Source organism: Chiloscyllium plagiosum, unplaced genomic scaffold, assembly GCF_037043375.1.
Source record: "Chiloscyllium plagiosum isolate Xiang-an unplaced genomic scaffold, Cpla_swu_hap1 HiC_scaffold_40, whole genome shotgun sequence".
NCBI lineage: Eukaryota > Metazoa > Chordata > Chondrichthyes > Orectolobiformes > Hemiscylliidae > Chiloscyllium > Chiloscyllium plagiosum.
This window is the reverse complement of record NW_028270178.1, coordinates 41,749,155-41,769,761: the sequence shown is the minus strand read 5'-3', so window position 1 is coordinate 41,769,761 and position 20,607 is coordinate 41,749,155.

The window sequence follows — 20,607 nt, the reverse complement described above, 5'->3', positions numbered from 1 at the left end:
CATGGTTCCACATGTACACCCCTTACCGAATTGAACATTTATTAGGTATTGGCAACAAATCGGTTTGAAAACTTTTATTAATGAATTTAAGAATAATGAGGTATCTCCTCTTCCTATTCCACTGAGTAATGTTCAGAAATGAAGAGAAATATTGCAGTGCAAAGTAACTGATGTTCTCTGAATTTCAATGGCTGAGAAGACTGTGATGTTTCAAATGAGCAGAAGTCAGATATTTACAAATGATGGTGCAATGGCAATTATTGGTCTTTTGTGGGTGTATTGGCCTTATCAACAGGTTATAATATTGTAGCACTCAGACTAAGAAATATGGAAGGTATCAAAAGCACATTGTGCTTGTTATAAAGCCTAAGTTAAAGTATTGCGTAATTATTGTAATTGATAATTGTTTCTAAAATCCTGATAGATAAATTGACTTAATATTTTGAATGCACTTTGCTCTGATGTCGATTGTATATTCATTAAGATTAATAAACTGAAAATTAAAATATAAGATGTGGCTTTCATAATTAAAAAATCTTAGCAACAATTGAAGATAGTTCAAATTTTTTTGGTCGGTTCATGTCTATTTTATTAATGTAACTTTAATCATGATAAATGTTTAGAAAACTGTCAGAACTAGGAAGAAAATAATTAGGCCGGGAAAGTGAGTATTATTATGAACTAAACATCGAGTTAATGACATTTGGTACACGAAGTCATTTTGTAGCAAATGACTAATAATTGTGTGATTATTGTTCATTGACAACTAATGTTGGAAGAAAATAAAACTATCTCAAAATGAAATTAAAATAAATATCATTTTGGAGGTCTCATGATTTGAAAAACGGAAATCGTCACTTAATGTGACATTTGAGCTGAAGAAACGTTCTTCCCCCCGCCACTCCCACGTGTAGTCTTTTCAATAATTTAAACTTTAGTATAAGTTGAACTAAATAACAAATGGATGTACCTACATTGTTTTCTTGCACACAAAAAAAGTTTAAAAAAATTAACATGAAAATGATATCGCTCTGCAATTAATAATTTCACAGATAATAAGTGCTTGTATTGAATTTAAATGTCACAATAGCCGTCGGAGTGATTTCCCCGGACAGGGAATGAAGATTGAGGAGATAGGCAGAACTCAGGCAAGTGGAAGATGTTTACTCATGCTGCAATCAGTTAATGCAGGGATCATCCCCCGAGGCCAATCCAGGAAGGGAGGTCCATGACAGACTGTAACGTGTACAGTAAAAAGCAGTATTTTTACACACTTTCTGTATTACAATGTCCACATGCAATGTGGTTACAGTCCTTCCCTCCTTATACAGACACCCGTTCCTGTAGAACACCTAATTTTGGATGAACATCGCAATGGATAGCCCGAGCTTCCTATTGATTCATTGTGTTTTACAGGTGCTATAATCTCAAGGCCTTGGGATCTCTCTGTGCAGTTTATTTCCTCAGATTACAAAATTAATTGCTGCAGTCCTTTGGGCCTCTCACTCTGCCTTATTTACGATTCTCAAGAATATGTAATTAGAAACTTTTTAAATGTTCTGAGCAACTTCAAAATAGTAACTATTTCTGACAATCAAACCCTGTCTGATTCCCTGATAGCAGCTGTGGAAGTTAGCTGGGCTCTATCCTGCAGTTGGTGTTTATTCATTCATGGTACAATTATTCTTTCATTAATGAAAGTCAGGGTTGGTCATTTTTCTGTATGCTGGCATTCTCTTATCACTATCTGGAATATCACTGTCTGGAATGGCATACTTATGGACTTGGAGTAGGATTGTACAAAATGTTATTTTTTAACTTAAGACTGAAACAGACTGTTAGTCTTATTTATCTCCTTTCCACCATTTTGTGTTTTGATTCCAAGGCAGGCTGCTCGGGGCAGCCCTACAGCAGCAAATCAACAAGGATTTCAGCACTAAAATAAAAATCAGCATTCGCTACCATTTGGAAACAGTACTATGCAATATGCTTACTGAGACTTAATTCCACACTTAAAGCCGATTCTACTGATTTGATCAATGATTAAATATTAGATATAAGTACGAATTAGTGTTAAAACTAGTCACTGTAAACTTAAAATGATTACAAATGTCATATTACTATCCGTAACATGTAGAATTGAACATTAATTATTGGAGTCTAAAACAATCAGACGTATCTTCATTTGTAAGGCTGAATATTAATCCAATGAATTCTGTGAACATTTAAATGAGAAGATATCAGATATTTCCTGTCAGTGTTGGATGAGGAATCATTGCTTGGTTTGTGGTTGTGTTGACCTGGAATAAAAGGTCTTTGTTTCTTTGTAAAATTGGCACTAAGAAATAATGATTTAAATTGAAATGTGAATCTCACGATATTTGTTACAAAACCTAAATTGAATTACTGTGTGATTATTGGACTAACAATGAATTGGTAATCTATTTTAGAACACTGATACATTAAGTGATTCAATATTTCCAAACGGGTTTGCTGTGATATTGATTACATAATAATTAGTATCAGTGAACTGAGAATTAGAATGCTGGCATGATGTTTTAGAAAATAATGATATGGAGTCATTATTGATCATTCAACATTCTCAGATACTCCTGCAATCTGTACTTGCTGTCTCAGCTTTTCTTCTGTAGAAATACAATATATAATCCATGCAACTTTTCATGTCATCAATATTCAGACATTTGTGTCAGCATTACAAAGAAAATAAATCGACAACGAACATAGGTATCATAGCAAAAAACAGTCAACAGCATTTATAGAGGAAATTTTTAAACATTGTCTCTGAGTGAATACATGAAAAAGTTTAATGGGTATCTGTTACAATGTATTGAGCAGCATTTACATTTTTATCATGATGACTGGGGGGAACCTATCAGAAAAATCGCCTATATTTAGGAATTCCATTATCTCAAAACATGTTACTATCAGCATCCTTAGTCGTAAATAATGAAGTCTATTTAATGGTGTGAGAAAGATGTGTGTAAATTATAAGAAGGCATCTCTTGCATATATTTGGGATGGTGTGAAAGCGTGATGTTTGCTGTGGTTACTCATCTTGAGAACAATACAATACTGACAAAAGGTTTTGCACTAAATAGTAATTAGGTGGCCTTGAATACCATCGTGTGGCTTTATGTGCAGTGACTAATTTATTTCAAGAGCTTTGAGATATTTTCCATGATTTCTAAAATGATTAATAATTGTTTGACAAACATCCACATGTGGTCGTGAGCTGGGTTTAAAACCCTTCATTATTGACATTTCCAAGAGAGGTATATAATGCTCAGGCACTGGCTGGAAGTCAAGATGTAAGAAAATCTGATTCATCCTGGAGCTGATTGATTCTAGCTGCTGTTTGATTGAGTTTGATTGATTTTGTATTTGTCCCGATTTCTCTGCCTGTAGGTGAATTTAGAACATCCAATTTCTGTCCAAGGGTCACTTCACATCACTGGAGAGTTAAAATATAATTCACATATTGTGATAACAATGAATTTTTAATTAAAGTTTGTGTTTTAACAAACAAAACGATTTGATGTTTTCCAGGAATTTACACTGACATTGATTAGATATTTATTAAGATAGATAAACTGAGAATTATAATCTAGTTGCAGGATTGTTGAATTGTTAAACCACAGACTTAAGAGTTTTATTTTTGGAATGGTTTGGAGGCGCCAGTGTTGGACTGGCCTGTACAATGTTAAAAATCAAACACCAGCAGGTTATTAACCAACATGTTTATTTTGAAGAACTAGCTTTCAGAGCGCTCCTCATTCATCAGGTGGTTGAAGGAGCAGCGCTCCGAAAGCCAGTGCTTCCAAATAAATATGTTGGACTATAGCCTGGTGTTGTGTGATTTTTAACTTTGTTTTTTGGAAGGAATGTTTTCTTTATTCAAATATTCAGGTTGTTCAAGAATTCTATCTCGCCTTTCGTGATTTTCTTTTAGAGACCACTCATGTATAATTCATACAATTTTCACTGTAATCAGTATTTCAAATTTCCATCAGATCTAAGATGAAAATGAGGACCAATTAATGAGTACTTCCATGAATGGAAAGCACAATAAATTCACTTTACAGAGGCAAGATTCAAATTTGATCTGAATAAGCAAATAAACATTTTGAATGGAAATATCTGAAAATGTTTACATTTAATTTTGAACGAAGTCAAATTACTTCTTTTTGAAATACATGGCCTGAAAACCTGTTTGAAAACATGAACAAGTCAGGACTATCAACATGTCTTGCTGTCAGTGTCCTCGGCCAATTGTCATAAAGAATAAATACCACTTTCAGCAACAAGTATCATGCGTAATTACTGAACTGAAAAGTAAGAGGATAGCTCTTGTATTTATTGGCAAGAATGATAACCAGATGGTTACTGTGGTTATTGCACTCAGTAACAATAAGATCAAGACCAATGGCTGTTAGAATCATTGACCACTCGTAACGAAGAATAAACACTGCTTTGAGCAATAAGTATCATGGATAATTACTGAACAGAAATTTCAGCGGACACCTATTCTACTTATTGGAGGGAATGATGACCAGATGCTTACTGTGGTGATTAATCTCAGGAACAATAAGACAATTACTCAGATTATTTCCTGAACAGTAATTAGATGGTCATGAAGACCATTGTGTGGCTTTATGTATTGTGCTTTGTGTGAGCATTGATTTCAATAACATTGTGATAGTATACAAGTGTGCAGCTGAGGTGAGTTGGCCATGCTAAATTGCCCATGATGCATGGATGTTTCAGGTTAGGTGCATTAGATTTTGTTAGAGTGGTGCTGGAAAAGCACAGCAGTTCAGGCAGCATCCGAGGAGCAGTGAAATCGACGTTTCGGGCAAAAGCCCTTCATTAGGAATACAGCCTGTATTACTGATGAAGGGCTTTTGCCCGAAACGTTGATTTTACTGCTCCTTGGATGCTGCCTGAACTGCTGTGCTTTTCCAGCACCATTCTAATCTAAACTCTGGTTTCCAGTATCTGCAGTCATTGTTTTTACCGAGGTTAGGTGCATAAGTCAGGGGAATGTCGAGTAATAGAGCAAGAGAGTGTCTGGGTGGGTTACTCTTTGGATGGTCAGTGTGGACTGTTGGGTCAAATGGCCTGTTTCAACACTGTTGGTATTCTATGAAAATATGATTTTGGATTAAATTGATAAGTGAGTGTTAAAGATACTACAAAAAAGTCAACAAAATCTTTTAAGTTTAGCAAGGTACATTGAAGCCATCATGCATGAAGTGAGATAAGTGAGAGAGAGAGAGAGAGAGATAAATTAAATGTTCAAATGAAAACACGCCAATAGTTTCACAGCATATCAATCTTACATTCAATATGAATAGGTGAATGGAAAATAAAAATAAATTCTTGACAATTCATGAATAAGTAATAATTAGAAAATAAATTTGATCAAAGCACATGCCAGTATTTAGATGAATTGCAATATTTAGTTATAAATGTAGGTGATCAGCTGACCAATGAATAACATGAAGTTGCATTTGGTTATTTTGCTGAAGAGAAATTTCGACTGTTAATATTTTCATCTTTATAATACCGGAGAATAAGGATTTATGTGCTTGAAACGTTTGAACTAGGTTCCTTTAAACAGTAAAACAAATCATGATTACCATGTCTTAGACTCTCCCAACTTTAAGGTTGCAACATCGTCAACTATTTTACCAAGGAATGTAGAACCAGCAGAATTAGATGCATCATTTTATTAGTGAACTGAAGAAAATAAATGGGAAATATGTTGATGATTGAAATGGAGAACGGATTGAAGAATATTTAATGATATTTTGAAAAGCAGTTCAATCTATACGCAGATATTTTCTAATGAAATTTCCGAGCTGCTTTGACACATCTCCGCTGAAGGTGGAAATTGAAATCATTCCTCCTGATCTTGTCGTAGAGACACTGCCAGAGCTCCACAAGGACCCGTCATAATGTTACCATCCGGGAAGGGCAGGTGTACAGTCGCATGCTTACGGTGGCAACTCAAATGAAAATTAATCAGATGTTTCTTGTAATTATTTGAATGGGAATTAATTGCGTATTTCCTGTGTGTAATGAACTGACAAAACGAATTAGTAATTTACAGTAATAATGTAACAAAGCAATAATGACTTTAATTAAATATGAATCTCGTGATTATTCATGATAAGAAAAATCCTAATCATTTGATCAGTGTACGCTGATGAACGAAACTCAATCAATCAAATAGTTCCATATGTCCAATGCTGTTTGTCACAGAATGAAAAGAAATTAATATGCATTTGCAACATAAATGATTAGGAAAATAAATGAATTAGTCACTCAATACGGCTATTCATCTGAAGACAACTTCCCTTCTTTCCAGAAATGTTCAACTTCCCAAAGTTTAAAATGTACTCTGACTATTTCATGAAACAATAAAGAGATGTTAGTTCCTTTTGTTGTACTTCAAACAGTCATAAAAAATTTAAATGATTTTGTTCCATGAAAAGTGATTAACTTGTATAGTGTTTATAAATACAGTAAATGTTAACATTGAAGTTAAACATAATTAAATCAATTCAACTGTTTCCACGGTTAAAATAAAAATTGATATTCACAATGCCCACTGAAAAATCTTTACATTATTTAATTTATAAGCCATAATTTCGTAGTCATACCCTGAACTATATTGAGCAATGATTAGATAATAGCAACAATTGAATTGTCAAAATTATATAATTTCATTTAAGAATACTGAGAAATCTCAGTTAATTGTTTCACTGAGCAATGTGGAGAAACGACCAGGAATTATTCTAATGAAAAGAAATTACAGTTCTCTGAATGCTTCAGGCTGAGATTACCGCGATCATTCAAATGAGCAATCATCAAGTACTTGCAATGAGGCATCGAATGGGAAGTCATTGGTTCCATTATGGGATCGTTCACCTGAACAGTAAATTGATTTTTATATTGTAGTGTTCGTACTAAGAAACAATTGATGCAATTAAAATGCGAATGGCACTATATTTGTTAGAAAGACTAACTCCAATAATTGTGCAATTATTGTCATGGCAGTGACTGGAAAATTACGTTGTAATGTAAAAAAATCTATATTTTAAAAGCACTTTGTTATGATGATGATTGGATATTCATTAAGATCGGTAAACTGAGATATATAATATGGTAGCTAGCTTTATGATTTACAAAAATGAGTCATTCAGTGATTATTCAGCAGAATTGCTTTTGGTTCAAAAATGCAGGATTACAAGAATTACATGTTTCCATCCATTGGTTTGCTTATTGAGATGTAGCTTTAATTTACAACTCTCTTTGTTCATGACCAATGTTTAGACATTCATGTCAGACGTTGGAAGTAAATGAGTAGATAGTGAAAGTGCATATTGTGGTGAACATAAGATCCAGGGATCTTCCATAATTTTGTGATTATTGCACATAGACAAATAACTCGGGAGTAAAAAATAATTAGAAATCAACATGCAAAGCAGTTTTTTTTTCTTATAGCAAATTGAAAGAAATTCTTATGCGTTGCACATGGTTTGAAAACACATCAGTCACAAAAACACTAGTCAGAAATAAAATTAAGGTAATTAAAAGCATCTGTTTAAGACAATAAGACCCTTATGAAGAGTATTCTGCTCAACAGTAATTAGAGGACCTTGAACATCTTCATGTCGTTCTTGCAAAGAAAACTCTTTCATTATTCATAAAGAGTTAATATCGTAAATATGTTGACATGTGTATCAGAACTAGGAAGAAAATGAGAAGCAATTCACATGATTGTTTTCGTGAAAGAAAGTCAAAATAAATTAAATGTACAGTGCCACCTTTCAGTATTTTCTCTGAATAAGCAGATAAAGGTTTTTAATGTGCAAAATTTTGTACAAACGTCGGTGAAGTTGTTGACAGCGAGGAAGGATGTGTCAGGTTACAGCGGGATATAGATAAGTTGCAGAGCTGGGCAGAAAGGTGGCAAATAGAGTTCAAAGTAGGTAAGTGTGAGGTGATTCACTTTGGTAAGAGTAACAAAAAGATAGGGTACTGGGCTAATGGTTGGATACTTGGTAGTGTGGATGAGCAGAGGGATCTTGGTGCCCATGTACACAGATCTCTGAAAGTTGCCACCCAGGTAAATAGTGCGGTGAAGAAGGCATATGGCGTATTGGCTTTTATTGGTAAGGAATTGAGTTCCGGAATCCTGAGGTCATGTTGCAGTTGTATAAGACTCTGGTGCGGCCGCAACTGGAGTATTGTGTCCAGTTTTGGTCGCCATACTATAGGAAGGATGTGGAGGCACTGGAACGGGTGCAGAGGAGGTTTACCAGGATGTTGCCTGGTACGGTAGGAAGATCGTATGAGGAAAGGCTGAGGGACTTGGGGCTGTTTTCATTGGAGAAAAGTAGGTTTAGGGTTGACTTGATAGAGGTGTACAAGATGATTAGGGGTTTAGATAGGGTTGACCATGAGAACCTTTTTCCACATATGGAGTCAGCTATTACGAGGGGGCATAGCTTTAAATTAAGGGGTGGTAGGTATAGGACAGATGTTAGGGGTAGATTCTTTACTCAGCGAGTCGTGAGTTCATGGAATGCCTTGCCAGTAGCAGTGGTGGACTCTCCCTCTTTATGGGCATTTAAACGGACATTGGATAGGCATATGGAGGATAGTGGGCTCGTGTAGGTTAGGTGGGCTTGGATCAGCGCAACATCGAGGGCCAAAATACTGCGCTGTATTTTTCTATGTTCTATGTTCTAAAATGAACATGTTTTCACCTACAGGTGTACTAAGCCGAAATTAAATTATTTTATTTTGCAATACTTCAACTGGAACCTTGATTGGCAAGTGACTAATTATGTTGATGTTAGCATTCTCGGTCATTTGTAATAAAGCATGGTTATTGGTTTTAGCTAAATATTTTGTGTGCAATTACTGAATTAAAATGTAAGAAATCAAATGCATTTATTGGATGGAACTGGTCACCAAATGTTTATTGTGGCTCTTGTTCTCAGGAACGATAAGATACTTACTGCTGTTTTTCTCCTGAGCAGTAATTAGATGACCAGGAAGACATTTGTGTGACTGTAAGTGCCCTATTGTGTGAGCATTGATTTCATTGACATTGAGATATTTTGCTTATGCAGGAAGGGATTAATAATCGCGTTAAAGTTCTTAATTAAAGTCATATTTACTTTTTAAAAATTATGAGAATTCCTTTGTGAAACAATGATTCAGAGATGCCGGAGTTGGACTGGGGTGAGCAAAGTTAAAAATCACATGATACTAGGTTATAGTCCAACTGGTTTATTGGGAAGCACTAACTTTCAAGGTGCTGCCTCTTCATCAGGCGATCTTCATCACTTCATCTGCTCGGCCAAGAGAATAAGGATTGGTGTACGTGAGGTGTTGAAATGCACAATAATGATGCGTTAAATGTTTATTGAAACTCTTCTGCAGAATTCAGTTCACAGAATAAACAATATTTGAACATTCTTGAGCTGACTGGAAGTAAAATCCTGTTGCCCACCATATGGATAACACTTGGATGTATTTTGATTAAATAAAATGATTTTCATTACTTAGATACTATTTCTGACACCAGTGGCTAAATATTGATTAGATTAAATGTCATATGAGTTATACATTAGTTTTCTCTCAAAGACCCATGCAGCACAGGAATTGGCCATTTGGCCCATAACGTTGTGCTGAACGTAATGCAAAAGAAACTCATCACTTCTGCCTACCCTTGGTCCATATCCTTCCAAATTATCAAAATGAACATTAAAGAGCCTTAATGTATATGCTTCCACCACCAACCCTGGAAGTTCATTCCAGACACCGACCACTCCCTGTGTACACAACAAATTGCCCCTTACGTGCCCCTTGAACTTACCCCCCTAACCTTAAACGCATGTCACATAGTTTTTGATACTTCAACTCTGGGAAAAACTTTATGACCGTCAACCCCATCTATGTATCTCATGATTGTACAGACTTCCATCAAGTCTTTCCCCAGTCTCCGCCACTCCACAAAAAAGCAATCTGAGTTTTTCTCGCCTCTACAAATCCAGGCAGCATCCTGGTAAACGCCCTCTGTACCCTCTCCAAAGCCTCCATACCCTTCCTGGAACATGGTGAACAGAAGTGAATACAATACTTTAAGTATGCCTTTACCAAAGTCTTGTAAAGTTACAACATGACTTCCTGACTCTTGTAATCAGTTCCCTGACGAATAAAGGCAAGCATGCCATTTGCCTTCCTAACCACCTAATTACTTGCATGGTCACTTTCAGGGAGCCATGGTCTTGAATGCCAAGATCCCTTTGAATAATAAAGCTGTTAGGGTCCTGCCATTAACTATCTACCTTTCCTTAACAGTTGAGCTTCCAAAGTGAAACACCTCACACTTGTATGGATTAAAATTTCCCTTAATTACTCTGCCCATAGCTGCAATTTACCTTTTTCCTGCTGATTTATTTGACAACCCTCTACATTGTCCCCAACTGCACTGAACTTTATATCATCTGCAAATTTATTAACTCACCCAATTAGATTTTAATCTATGTCACTTCTATATAATTGTTTCGCAAACAGAAGGGTTCCTGTACAGATCCCTGTGGAAAAAAGATAGAAAATTAGGGAAATGCAGAATTCTTGAAGAAATGAGGTTTTTTTCAATGACAGAACAATTCTTATGAATAATCTTCTAAAGTGTGATTTTTAAAAAATTAACCCAATATTTTAATTCTGAGTTTACTTATCTTAATGAATATCCAGTACAAACTGCTTTGAAAATATTGAATTATTTTAAGTGTTGTGTTCTCACATTAAATATTATTTAATTGTCATTTCAATTATCACACTATCATGAGATTTACATTTTAGTTCAATCCATTATTTATTAGAGCCAGTATCATAATGAAATATTAACATTCTTTTCAGGTCAACACCTGCAATCAACCAAAGTTCTCTCACCCAACAATCATTCTAACTTTCTCATTTTCTTTCATTTGATTTCTTGTATTAATGGAAGGATCATTAATCAGTCTTATCAATTAAGAGATGGATAACTATTTTTCACATCAATATTTCAGTTTTTTCCAACATGATGTACAATTACATTGTAATAAGGGTTTTCTCATCATTCTTAAATTTGTTATCAGCCATTTTAAAACTAATTATTACCAAAATCTAACCGGTAATCATTGTTGAAATCCAATATCTCCAGCTGTAGATGTGGAACTATGTCTCTTTACATCAACTGATACAAACAATATTGCACTCTACAATCTCTTAATCTTAGCAAAAATAATTTTAAGTGTGGAATCTTAGCTGGATTGCATTGGTTGTGAGAAAAAGTGCAGTCTGAAGAAAGGTCACTGGGCCCAAGTATTAACACTGATTTCTCTCCACAGAGGCTGCCAGACCTGCTGAGTTATTTTCCAGCAATTACTGATTTTGTTTGTGATTTCCAGCATCCACAGTTTTGTTTACGTTCTTGTATTGATTGTATTTAACTTCAATTTTAACATTTCTACATTTCTAATTATTACAATAAGAGCTAAGTATTTTCCATGTTAAGCATTATTTAAATTTCACGTGTTCCTTGTGTAAATAAACCAGAATTAACAAATGTTTGTTCCATGCTTTTACAATAGATATTGAATTCTTAGAAATCACAATTTTTTGAAAATAAGGGAAATTGTCTTTCGCCAAGTAGTCACATTGAATCTCAAATGCTTTATTTCCAAATCATGTGCATTAAAAAGCAAGTTAATTTTAATTTATGCAGATGAATAACTGCTTCAAACAAATTGACTTATTTGATTATCATGAGATTTATATTTATTTAAGACCATTGTTGCTTCGTTCCATCATTATTAGAAATTACTAATTCCTTTTATTGGTCCATTACACACTGGAACTGTCTAATACAATCCTAGTCCAATTATAACAATAAATATCTGAGCAGTTTTCCCTGTGAATAAACACAGTAAGTATGTGATTATAGTCCTGCCCTTCCTGCATGGGAATATTATGGAGGATCTGGTAATGTGTGTACTAGTAGACCAGGAGCCATGTGTTCAATTCCCACCTTCAAACGAGATGTGTCAAAACACCTCAGAATTGATTAGAAAATATCGAAGTGTCTATTGAATTGCTTTTCAACCAACATTGTCTCAACTTGTAACTGTTGTTCATTATAATGATCACAACATCTTGAATGTATTTGCTTAACATCACTGATTAAAGTATGAATGTTATTACGCTGCTTCTAAATACCTCTCAACTTTTAATAACTTTGCAGTATTAAAGATTCTACGGTATAAATACTACTTGAGGTGAGGGGAAAGATTTAAAGGGGTCTGAGGGGCAACTTTTCCACACAGTGTGTTTCACATATTGGGATGAGCTGTGAGATGAAGGGCAGTGGCTGGTACAATTACAAAATCTAAAAGACTTTGGGACAGTTTATTGGATAGAAAACGTCCAAAGGGGTATGGGACAAACACAGGGAAATGGGACTAGTTTAGTTACGGAAACCTGGCAGGAATGCCAAGTTAGGTTGAATGGCCTGTTTCCGTGCTGTATCAGTCTAACATTCTACAATTCAAACTTCACTGTGATTGGTAAAGGAAAGAACAAATGGGTGTTAATTCTATTTTGTGTCCATATAAAAGTGACATGAATTTTAAATAATTTTGTCACATGAAGTAGTTCGCTCTTATTGTGATTAGAAATACAATGAATGTGAGCATTGAAGTGAAATATAATGAAATCAATTCAACTGTGTTTCCATGGTTAAAATAAAAATTGATATTCACAATCATTGTGAGTTTGTACATTGCAATATCTTCACATTACTTCATGTACTGAGCCATTATTACACATTTATACCCCCTACTGTACTGAACAATAATTAGATATTAGCAACACTTAGATTTTCGAAAATCTATCAGTACACCTAGAAGAAGGAGAAATTTAATTTTGCTACATGACTGTGCAATGTGCAGACATGAACAGGAATTGTTGCAGTGAAAAGTAGTTATAGTTCTCTGAATTCATAAGGCTGAGATTACTGTGATCATTCAAATGAGCAAAAGTCAGTTTTCAAAGGGTGTTGGATGCAGAATGATTGGTTCCATTGTGGGATAGTTGACGTGAAAACAATAGCATTGCTGCAATTAATTAAATTAAAATATGGATTAAAATAATATATGGATCTGACGATATACGTTAGAAAGACAAACAAATTATTCTGCAATTATTATAAGGATAATGAATTCCTAATAAATGTTGTATTCTGAACAAATACATTGACTCAATATTTTAAAACACTTCGCTCTGATGTTGATTAGACGTACATTAAGATCGGTAAACTGAAGACTGAAATATAATACTTAGATTGATGGATTGAGGGCAATAAATGAGCCATTCAATAGTTATTGAAAATAATTTATTTTTTGTCAAAATGCAGACAATACAGAAGTAATGTATTTCATTCAATTAGTTTACTTGTAGAAACATGTGTTTTTAATTTATGTAATTTTATTCTGATCGATGTTCAAACATTTGTGTCTGAATTAGGAAGAAAATAAAAAGATAGTGAAAGTGAATATGAGAGTGACCACAAGATACAGTCCATGACATTTGATAGAAAAAGGAATTTGCATAATCTTATGACTATTTAATGTTAATAAATAATTAACTCCTCAGGTACTGAAGCAGTGCAAGTCCAAGTACAACAAGATCTGGACAATATCCAGGCTTGGGATACAGGAGGCAAGTAACATACATGCCACACAAATGCAGGCTATCACGTATAAGAAATAACCTAACCACCATCCCTTGACATTCGATGGTGTTACCATGACTGAACACCTCCTATCAACATTATCCTGTGGATAATCATTGATCAGGAACTGAATTGGTCTCACCACATAAACACAGTGGCTACAAGAGTAATTCAACTCCTGGCTCCTGAAATCCTGTCCAAACGCTACCAGGCACAAGTCAGGAGTGTGATGGAATACTCCCCACTTGCCTGGATGAGTGCAGCCCTAACAACTTTCAAGAAACTTGATACCATCTGGAATAAAGCAGCCCGCTTGATTGGCACTGCTGCTACTGAGCATCAGTAGTGGTGAGGGTGGATGCCTGTGGATGTCTTAGCTGCAATCTCTGCCTCTTCTTATTAACAAAGATAAACGAATCTTACATTGCTCAACTTTCTCATCAAAACTGAGTACAGTATTCACCCCAGCCCTCTGTTATACCAACCAGCAGCATTTCCACCACCAATAGCATCTCCTCTTAATATATTTTGTCAGTAACTTGTAATTAACTGGTTACTACAATTACAACTGAAAATGTATTGCTAGAAAAGCACAGCAGGTCAGGCAGCATCAAAGGAGCAGGAGAATCGACGTTTTGGGCATGAGCCCTTCTTCACGAATGTCCTGAAGAAGCAGTGACCAAATTTTGAAATGATATAGGTGTCTTACACAACTTGCTGCAAGGATACAGACAGTAGAATCTGAGGTGATCATGAGTATGTGGAGGTGAATGTGGGAGACAAGCTGTGTCTGTATTGAATTAGTGATGGTGAGAGGGAACAAATGTTGGATGCAGGGTTTCAGCAGCTGATGGACTGCCGCTCAGGTGAGCCATCGGAAACTGAGCAAGTGACCACCATCTAATAGGACAGAGAAACTGATCCATCAGCCTGAAACTGAGTGACCACGTGGCTGTCAGTGACTCCAACACAAGTGAATGGAAACATTGTTCAGAGCCTGTTTCTGTAACATTCAACACAACCAGGAAATGGGATGTGGATAATTAGCTGAAAATAAGGCAACTGCTCTGTCAGAGTCAAAACCATTCAATGTTTAGTTATTGAACATTATTGACTCTCAGAATATTCTAACCTGCAGAATCACAGTAAAAGGGGAAAGTAAACAACATTCTTGGCAAAGACATAATGAACCAACTGCTTGTATAAAAACAGCACAGAACAAAGGGGCTGAATCCTCCACAAACTGACAAACACAGATACCATCAGATTTATGGATAGAGATTGGAATTCTTTAGAAAAACACTTTCCTGCGTATGGTGTGTGGTAGAAACCATTCTCAGAGTGAACTGCCACTTATTTCATTTGAAAAGAGTCTCTGTTTCTCCTCAGAAAAGCAGGTGTGTCGCGCACTTACAGACTGACTTACAGACAAAAGAAACCTGATCTGAGACTCACAGGTTAATTAAGCTATTAGTGACAGTCCATTGCACACAACAAGAGCTTAGACCACAACAGATTCTAGTGAAACCAACAATGCAATGGAAAAGGTGAATTAGTCTTTATAATCCTGCAGCCTCTCTCAATCAAATAATCCCAGCCAACTTCCAAGCATTTTAAAACTATTAATACCGATGTATACATATTTATTTCCTTTCCTAATTTCCTCCAAAAATATATCTGATTATTCTCTTCCAAATATATTTTAAATGGTCAATTCATAATCACAATTCATTTCCAATTATTCTTAGTACAAAACAATTTGCAAACTAAAATAGTTTTCATGTTAATAATGACACTGGAAACTTTGTTATGTAGTTTAACCATATGTCCAAATATTGTTTTGGTTCATTACTGCAGTGAAGCTAAAATTAAAGTCTATTTATTTTCTCTGATATCCTTCCATTACTTTATTCCCTAATAAGAATGCCCATGGTGTAATGGGTGACAAGCTTTAAATAAAATTGAATTTTCATCGCAAGAACTTGGACAAATAATCACATATTATTCAGTTCATTCATTGTCGTTGATTATCAGTTATTTTCACTGTATGATCACGTTAAATTCACTTAAATAATCACAGTAGAATTTTCACCTCTATAGATATGTAAAGTGAATGTCAAATTATTAATGTTTCAAGTCAAACCAAATTCACATTTTGCTCTGTTTTATTCCAGGAATGACAGGATGTGTTGCATTATTATGGGAAACAGGAACAAGTGAAGGTGGTGGCTCTCAGACGTGAGGCCTTAAAGCCAAAGGGCCAGGTGGTAGTTACAGTGGGGGAGGTACCTTGTGCCCCGCTCTCCTCAGAAGGCAGTGAGGATGGTGACACTGACTGGAACAGATTAGATGACAAAGCGCCCACGTATGGACAGAGGGATGGCAATGAGTGGGATGACCCACCGCCCTGTAAGGCCCAGAAGGCCATGTCTATGGCACCGCTGTGCATCAAAGCTCAAACTTGGACAGATAGGAGGGGGGCACGAAAGGGAACTGACAGAAACCAAACTGAACCGTTTACCTGGCTGAACGACAGACGCTGGTGAATGAATACCCAGCCTGATAGAGAAATGGTAATAATGGGTCATTTTGGGAGAATGCATAAATTAGTTGATGGTGTCAGGCTAAAATCTTTTAGGCCAAGATGCCCCGACGTGTACAGCAGAACCTGTCTCTGCAATGAGAGGGAGAGGGTGTAAGCCGGTCCCCCCCCCCCAGTGCACAGCCGATCAGTGTCTCCAGGCATTTACAGATATTACAGGGACACACTGGGGAAGAGACAGGCTGAATGGGCTAAAATAACCTTGGTGACTCAGGGAGCCAAGGGTAATATCGAGTATCATATAGAGAGGAAGCCTGAGGTGTGTAAGGACCACGGGGGATTACCAAACCCCAACCTGTGATGATGAAATCGGTTTGATGTATTTAAAAGATGACATAGAACATAGAACATAGAACAATACAGCACAGAACAGACCCTTCGGCCCACGATGTTGTGCCGAACTTCTAACCTAGATTAAGTACCCATCCATGTACCTATCCAAATGCCGCTTAAAGGTCGCCAATGATTCCGACTCTACCACTCCCACGGGCAGCGCATTCCATGCCCCCACCACTCTCTGGGTAAAGAACCCACCCCTGACATCTCCCCTATACCTTCCACCCTGCACCTTAAATTTATGTCCCCTTGTAACACTCTGTTGTACCCGGGGAAAAAGTTTCTGACTGTCTCCTCTATCTATTCCTCTGATCATCTTATAAACCTCTATCAAGTCACCCCTCATCCTTCGCCGTTCCAACGAGAAAAGGCGGAGAACTCTCAACCTATCTTCGTATGACTTCCTCTCCATTCCAGGCAACATCCTGGTAAATCTTCTCTGCACCCTCTCCAAAGCTTCCACATCTTTCCTAAAGTGAGGCGACCAGAACTGCACACAGTACTCCAACTGTGGCCTAACCAAAGTCCTGTACAGCTGCAACATCACTTCACGACTCTTGAATTCAATCCCTCGGCTAATGAACGATAATACTCCATAGGCCTTCTTAAAAACTCTATCCACCTGAGTGGCAACCTTCAAAGATCTATGTACATAGACCCCAAGATCCCTCTGTTCCTCCACCTGACTAAGAACCCTACCATTAACCCTGTATTCCGCATTCTTATTTGTTCTTCCAAAATGGACAACCTCACACTTGGCAGGGTTGAACTCCATCTGCCACTCCTCAGCCCAGCTCTGCATCATATCTAAGTCCCTCTGCAGCCGACAACAGCCCTCCTCACTGTCCACAACTCCACCTATCTTCGTATCATCTGCAAATTTACTGACCCACCCTTTGACTCCCTCATCTAAGTCATTAATAAAAATTACAAACAGCAGAGGACCCAGAACTGATCCCTGCGGAACTCCACTTGTAACTGGGCTCCAGGCTGAACATTTACCATCTACCACCATTCTCTGCCTTCGACCGGTTAGCCAGTTTTCTATCCAATTGGCCAAATTTCCCTCTATCCCATGCCTCCTGACTTTCTGCATAAGCCTACCATGGGGAATCTTATCAAATGCCTTACTAAAACCTACCCTCATCCACATGCTTGGTCACCTCCTCGAAGAATTCAATAAGACTTGTAAGGCAAGACCTACCCTTCACAAATCCGTGCTGGCTGTCCCTAATCAAGCAGTGTCTTTCAAGATACTCATAAATCCTATCCCTCAGTACCCTTTCCATTACTTTGCCTACCACAGAAGTAAGACTAACAGGCCTGTAATTCCCGGGGTTATCCCTATTCCCTTTTTTGAACAGGGGCACAACATTCGCTACTCTCCAGTCCCCTGGTACCACCCCCGTTGCCAGTGAAGACGAGAAGATCATTGCCAACGGTACTGCAATTTCCTCTCTTGCTTCCCACATAATCCTAAGATATATCCCGTCAGGCCCGGAGGACTTGTCTATCCTCAAGTTGGTCAAAATGTCCAACACATCTTCCTTCCTAACAGGTATCTCTTCTAGCTTACCAGTCCATTTCACACTCTCCTCTTCTACAATACGGTCCCTCTCGTTCGTAAATACTGAAGAGAAGTACTTGTTCAAGACCTCTCCTATCTCTTCCGACTCAATACACAGTCTCCCACTACTGTCCTTGATCGGACCCACCCTCGTTCTCGTCATTCTCAGGTTTCTCACATACGCATAAAATGCCTTGGGGTTATCCTTGATCCTATCCGCCAACGATTTTGCATGCCCTCTCTTAGCTCTCCTAATCCCTTTCTTCAGGTCCCTTCTGGATATCCTGTATCCCTCCACTGCTCTGTCTGAATCCTGTTTCCTCAACCTTATGTAAGCCTCCTTCTTCCTCTTTACCAGACATTCAACCTCTCTCGTCAACCAAGGCTCCCTCACACGACCATTTCTTTCCTGCCTGATAGGTACATACATATCATGGACACGTCGTATCTGCTCTTTGAAAAAGTTCCACATTTCCACCACATCCTTCCCTGACAGCCTATGCTCCCAACGTATGCTCCTCAAATCCTGCCTTACAGCATCGTAATTTCCCTTCCCCCAATTATAAAATCTACCTTGTTGTGCGCACCTATCTCTCTCCATAACCAAGGTGAAAGTCACAGAATTGTGGTCACTATCACCAAAATGTTCACCCACTAACAAGCCCACCACTGGTCCCGGTTCATTACCGAGTACCAAATCCAATATGGCCTCCCCTCTGGTTGGACAATCTACATACTGCGTTCGAAAAGCTTCCTGGACACACTGCACAAGCACCGCCCCATCCAATCTACTTGATCTAAAGAGCTTCCAATCAATATTTGGGAAGTTGAAGTCGCCCATGACTACGACCCTGTGGCTTCTGCACCTTTCCAAAATCTGTTTCCCAATCTGTTTCTCCACATCTCTGCTGCTATTGGGGGGCCTATAGTAAACACCCAACAAGGTGACTGCACCTTTCCTATTTCTGACTTCAGCCCATACTACCTCCAGAGACAGATCCCCCTCAAACTTCCTTTCTGCAGCCGTTATAGCATTTCTAATTAGCAATGCCACCCCCCCTCCTTTTTTCCCATCCTCCCTAATCTTACTGAAACACCTGTAACCAGGAACCTCCAACAGCCATTCCTGTCCCACATCTATCCACGTTTCCGTGATGGCCACAACATCGTAGTCCCAGGTACCGATCCACGCCTTAAGTTCATCCACCTTATTTCTGATACTCCTTGCGTTGAAGTATACGCAATTGAGCCCATCTCTGTGTCCGCAAGTAGTCCCTGTCAGTGCTACCTTCTCCACAGCCCCCCTACAGTCTTGGGCATCCTGACACACAGCTAGCTTACTTGCTGGACTACAAGTCCGGATCCCATTCCCCTGCCAAATTAGTTTAAACACCCCCGAAGAGTGCTAGCAAACCTACCCCCCAGGATATTGGTGCCCTTCTGGTTCAGGTGCAACCCGTCCTGTTTGTACAGGTCCCACCTTCCCCAGAATGCAGTCCAATTGTCCAAATATCTGAAGCCCTCCCTCCTACACCAGCCTTGCAGCCACGTGTTCAACTGCACTCTCTCCCTATTCTTTGCCTCACTGTCACGTGGCACCGGTAACAACCCAGAGATGTCGACTCTGTCTGTCCTAGCTTTTAGCTTCCAGCCTAACTCCTTGAGCTCTTGAATGACCTCCCCACCCCTCTTCCTACCTATGTCGTTGGTGCCAATGTGTACCACGACTTCTGGCTGCACACCCTCCCCCTTAAGGATTCTGAAGTCACGGTCTGAGACGTCTCGGACCCTAGCACCCGGGAGGCAACAAACCATCCGTGAGTCTCGCCCATGTCCACAGAACCGCCTGTCCGTCCCTCTAACTAGAGAGTCCCCTATAACTAGCGCTCTCCTCCTCTCCCCCTTTCCCTTCTGAGTCTCAGAGCCACAGACCCCTTCACTGCAGCTTACACCTTAATTCTAACCACATTCTGAATTGGGCCATGAGAGCTGAGGCAACCTCAGAAACATAGGGGAATAGCTGCAATACAGGGAGGGTAACCAGACCCACAATGTTACAAGTGAAGCATGAAAGGGCACATAGCCAAGGAACGTAGGCAGAGAGAGGGAGATAGATGTTCACATTGTGTGTGTGCATGAGTTCACATAGGCACATGAATATTCATTGATGCTGTGTTTGGGAACCAGCAGAACATAATATTAATACAGGAGCATCAATATCAGTTACTGATACGGATTTGCCCCTCACCCCTCAATTACTAAAATGAGAGCAGTTGGAGAGGG